The following is a 6,000-nucleotide window of genomic DNA, read 5'->3' as shown; positions in this document are numbered from 1 at the left end:
CCTCGCTATTTGTCGTGTCACTGCCTGCAAATGAACCAGAGGTTTACGGCTATGATCCATGATTTTTATGTTCCAGGGCATCCTCTTGCGCCAAGATGAGGCCACCCTCAGAGTGGAGGAGCAACACTTTATATTCCATCTGGGTACCCTCCAATCCGATGGCATGAATATATATTTCTACTTCCAGTGAACAAAAATTCACCCCCACATCCTCTGTTCCCCACTGCAACCTTCTTCTTTCTTGCCTATTACTTTCCCTTGGGGCTCCTCACCCTTCCCTTTCTCCAATTGTCCACTCTCCAATCCTATCAGATTCTTTCTTCTCCAACCCCTGACCTTTCCCACACACCTGGCTTCACCCATCACCTTCCAGCCAGCTACCTTCCTCCCCACGCCTCCCCCCATCTTCTAATTCAGGCATCTCACCCCTTCCCTCTCAGTCCTGAAAAAGGGTTTTGGCCCGAAACTTCAACTGTTTACTTTTTTCCACAGATGCAGTCTGATCTGTTGAGTTCCTCCAGCATTTTGTGTATGTTGCTTTGGATTTCCGGTGTCTGCAGAATTTCTTGTGTTGATGGTTATGATCTGGAGTGCGTTGTCTTGAAGACTAACACACACAAAATGCTGGAGGAACTCATCGGGTCAAATGGCATCTATGGAGAGGGCATTAGAGAGCTGTCATTTCAGGCTGAGACTCTTTATCAGGGCAATCATTGTCATGCAGAGTTTTGGAATAATAGAATATGGAGTTAAGAGACAAATAGAATAATGGATTGCCAGCTGACCTCAGGACAGAAAGCAGAAAGTGTGAGTGAAAGGTAGCTGCTGGGAGCAGAAGGAGATGGTCAGTGTAAGGTAACGCATTTTGAGGCAGAAGAGGAAAGTCACTTCAAAGTAAATTCATTATCAAAATACATACTGTATATGTCACCATATACAACCCTGAGATATATTTTCTTGCAGGGCATTCACAGTAAATAAAAGGAAACAAAAAAAAGGCAAAATAATAATAATAAATAAATGAGCATTAAATATCTAGAAAGTGTGATGAAGAGTCCTTGAAAGTGAATCAATTGGTTGTGGGAACATTTCAACGATGGGGCAAGTAAAGGTGAGTGAAGTTATCAGCTCTAGCTCAAGAGCCTGATGATTGAAGGGTAATAACTGTTCCTGAACCTGGTGATGTGAGTCCTGAGGCTCCTGTGCCTTCTTCCTGATGGCAGCAGTCAGAAGAGAGCATGATCTGGATGGTGGATGTCTCCGATGATAGATGTTGCTTTCCTGCAACAGCACTCCTTGCGCTCACTGTTAGGGAGGACTTAGCCATGATGGACTGGGCCATATCCACTACTCATTGTATGCTTTTCCATTCAAAGGTAGTAGTGTTGCCATCCCGGGCTATCATGCAACCGGTCAATACACTCTCAACTACACATATATAGAACTTTGTCTAAGTTTTTTATAATATGCTGATATGGGAGAGTCCAGGACAAGAGGGCACAGCCTCAGGATAGAGGGGTCCCCTTTCAAAACAGAGATGTGGAGAAATTTCTTTAGTCAAAGGGTGGTGAATTAGTGGAATTTGTTGCCACATGCAGCTGTGGAGGCCAGGTCGCTGGGTGTATTTAAGGCAGAGATTGATAGGTTCTTGATTGGACATGGCATCAAAGGTAACAGGGAGAAGGCCGGGGACTGGGGTTGAGGAGGAGATTTTTACAAAAGGATCAACCATGATTGAATGCCGAAGCAGACTCGATGGGCCAGGTGGGCTAATTCTACTCCTATGTCTTATGGACTTATTGTAGAATAATAAGACCAAAAATAAAACAAAATTAACAAAGGGGTATTTTTCTTGAAGATAGACTTGAGAAGCAGGAGAATCATGTTGAATCTGCATTGAATTTTGTAAATATGTGATGTTCTTGTAATTTGCTACAGTTTTAGTTTCCATATGAAGAAAGTATATGGAGGCGTTGGAGAGGATTGAGACAAGATTTACAAAAAATATCAAGTTTGCAGAGTTATTTACCTCAGGAAAACATGGCCAGAGAGGTTCACTTTTCTTGTGGGAATAAAAAGTGAAGGGTGACTTGATGAATGTCTTTAAAATGATCACAGGTTGCAACAAAGTGGATACAGAGATAAGTCTTCCACTTGAAATAACAAGAGGACAAGTTGGTCTTTCAGAAATGAAATTAGAAAGGAAAAGAAGCTTTATCCAATGAGAAATAAGAATGTGGGATTCTCTAACAAAATGAGTGGTGGAAACAAAATGTGTAAGCACATTTATAATTTGTAGCCCACGTCATTGCCATAGTAAGGGGTGGGCTAGAAATTACAACGGGAGATAGAAAACGCATGTCAAAAGGGAAATGTTATGATAGTCATGGGGGATTTCAACACATGTGCAGATTGGGAATCTCAGGTCGGTGCTGGATCCCAAGAGGGGGAAGTTCTATAATCCGTACGAGATGTCTTTTTAAAGCAGCTCATAGTTGAGCCTACCAAGAGATCAGCTATTCTGAGTTGGGTATTGTGCACTGAACTGGAATTGATTGGATAGCTTAAGGTTTAGGAATCCTAAGGGTAAAGTGATCATAATATGATAAAATTCACCCTACAATTTGAGGAGAGGCTAAAATCAGATGTATCAGTATTCCACTGGAGTCAAGGCAATTACAGAGTCATGGGAGAGGAGCTGGCCAAAGGTTTGTTTATTGTGATGCAGCACAGAGTAGGCTCTTCTGGCCGTTCGAGCTACGCCACCCAGCGATCCCCGGAAAGCCAAGCAGTTACGGGAAGGACGTACACGCTCCTTACAGGCAGCAGTGGGAATTGAACCTAGGTAGCCTGTACTGTAAAGCATTGTGCTAATCACTATGGTACCATACTGCCCCTAGTAAAAACAATCAGACTTTACTGAAGGAATCTTATCATCAAAGGAGGGTCAAATCAAGGCCACAAGGTAAGCACAACGTTATTACAGCTTAGGCATTAAAATACGAAAGGTGATGGGAAGGGGACGCTAGCAGGTACGCTGACAGAGCAGGAGTTTCTGGGAGCCATTCGGAAGGCACAGGAAGAAATATCCCACAGGCAGGATGATGCAACTTTAGCTGACAAGAGAAGTCAAAGCCAACATAAAAGCCAAACAGAGGGCATATAATGGAGGAAAAATTAGTGAAAAGAGGATACAAAGTGTTTTTTTCAGATTATATAAAAGGTAAAAGAGAGTTAAAAGTGGATATCAGACTGCTGGAAAATGACACAGGAGAGATAGTAATGGAGAACAAAGAAATGACAGACGAACTTAATGGGTATTTTACATCTGTCTTCACAGTGCAAGACACTAACAATATGCCAGAAATGTGAGAATGTTGGGGTAGAAGTGAGTTGCTATGACTGAAGAGAAGGTGCTCGGGAAGCTGAAAAGTCTGAAGGTCAATAAATCACCTGGACCAGATGGACTAAACCCCAGGTTTCTGAAAGAGGCAGCTGAAGAGATGGTGGAGGCATTAGTAATGATCTTTCATGAATCACTAGATTCTGGAATGATTCCAGAGGACTAGAAAATTGCAAATTTCACTCCACTCTGTGAGAAAGGAGGGAAATAGAAGAAACAAAACTATAGACTAACTTCAGTGGTTGGAAAGATGAGTCGATTATTATGTATGAAACTTCGGGATACTTGGAGGCACATGATTAAATGGACCAAATACTGCATGGTTTTATAACGGGGAGATCTTGCCTGACAAATCTGTTGGAAGTCATTATCAAAGTATGTAACTCTGAAATTCTTCTTCTCCAGATAACCACAAAACCAAGAAAGAAAAGGATGGCACCACGATCATCAACGCCCAAATTCCCCATCCCCAGACAAAAAATACAAAGACAAAAATACAAATACAAGTACAAAGACAGGCACATCGACCCCCCCCCACAAAATAATAAGAAAGAACGGATGGAAAACACAGAATGTAAAAAACAATAAGACTGAAAAAAGTCCATAGTCCAAGTCGCAGAAACCTGAGTAACATTCTCCAAGCACAGAAGCAGCCTCTCCCCTCTCCAGCAGCAGAGCAAACCCCATTGATCAAAAGGCAGCCTCCTGTCTCCAGCAGTAGAGCGATCCCACTGACGATCAAAAGACAGTCTCTCACCTCCGTCAGCAAGGCAATTCCACCGGCAATCAAAAGGCAGTCTCCCCTCTCTCCAGCAGCAGATCGATCCCACCAACGATCAATAGCAGTCTCCTGTCTCTGGCAGCAGAGCGATCAAAAAGCAGTCTCCCTTCTCTGGCAGCTGACCGATCCTATCAGCGATCAAAAGGCAGGCAGTCGGTGCTCACCTTCCTCAATGTTTCAATCTCCCTCATCACTTTAATTGGTGAACAATGGAAGCTTCAGTTGGCAAAGTGGAATTGAATATTGGCTCACACCCGCCCCTATAGCTTTCTCGCCACGAGGTTCACACACGCTGCCTCTGTCTCCCAGTCTCGTCCTGAAGACTGCAGAGCACTGAAACGCCCAAACGGTCTCCAAGCTACAAATCACAGGCTCCAACAGTTGCAGAAACACATTCAAGATGAAAAGCAAATGTGGAAGATATAAAAGAGGTGGAATATATGATTTTGTGATCTATCCAGAAGATGTCGACCACGGGAGCGTTGTACATAGGTGCCATCTTGATCGGAATTCTTTGAGAATATAATAGGCAGGATAGAACATAGAACTTAGAACATAGAATAGTACAGCACAGTGCCCACAATGTTGTGCCGACCCTCAAATCCTGCCTTTCATATAACCCCCCACCTTAAATTCCCCCATATACCTGTCTAGTAGTCGAGACAAAGGAAAGTCAGTGGATGTTGTTATTTGGATTTTCAGAAGGTCTTTGACAAGGTGTCACACATGAGGCTGTTTAACAAGTTAAGACCGCATGGTATTACAGGAAAGTTACTAACATGGATAGTTGGTTCTTGAAGGTTGTAAAAGCAGAGGACAAGCTCCCACTGCCTATTAAATGTTCCCATTGGCATGTGGCTCAGATAGCCTCTGATAACCAAGTCCAGCTCCTAGCCTTCATGTGTGGCTTAGCTACTAAGCCCGGAGGAACCATTTCTACTGACAGGAGAATGGTCAAGGGCAAGTTACTGCACCTTAAGACTAGTCATATCAGGCAAATGGGGTTCGTCAGCTGGGCTTGACAGCTCATCTAGGAGATCTAGGGAACTCTGATCTCAAACTTCTGCTACCTTCATAGTCATAGTCATACTTTATTGATCCCGGGGGAAATTGGTTTTCATTACAGTTGCACCATAAATAATAAATAGTAATAGAACCATAAATAGTTAAATAGTAATATGTAAATTATGCCAATAAATTATGAAATAAGTCCAGGACCAGCCTATTGGCACAGGGTGTCTGACCCTCCAAGCGAGGAGTTGTAAAGTTTGATGGTCACAGGCAGGAATGACTTCCTGTGACGCTCTGTGTTGCATCTCGGTGGAATGAGTCTCTGGCTGAATGTACTCCTGCGCCCAACCAGTACATTATGTAGTGGATGGGAGACATTGTCCAAGATGGCATGCAACTTAGACAGCATCCTCTTTTCAGACAGCACCGTCAGAGAGTCCAGTTTCATCCCCACAACATCACTGGCCTTGTGGCTATACACACTGATGGGGAAGGCTTTGGGAGTAATCCCCTTGGGAAAACTCTGAAGCTGGAATCCCTAAGGCAATCCTATGTTGAGACCAGCACTGACTGGCAACTCCTGTGACACTACTGATACCAAAATGTATCGGTCTCTGCCGTTCCTTTGGGTTCATCAGATGTGTGGAGAGGGTGAGCTTGCTACATTGACTCTGTGGTTAAGAAGGCATACCGTGCATTGGCCTTCATCAACTGAGGGATTGAGTTTAAGAACCCAGAGGTAATGTTGCAGCTATACAGGACCCTGATCAGACCCCACTTGCAGTACTGTGCACAGTTCTGGTCG

This window comes from Mobula hypostoma, chromosome 2, assembly GCF_963921235.1.
Source record: "Mobula hypostoma chromosome 2, sMobHyp1.1, whole genome shotgun sequence".
Classification (NCBI taxonomy): Eukaryota; Metazoa; Chordata; class Chondrichthyes; order Myliobatiformes; family Myliobatidae; genus Mobula; species Mobula hypostoma.
The sequence above is the reverse complement of the archived record's forward strand: the minus strand, read 5'-3'. Positions refer to the sequence as shown.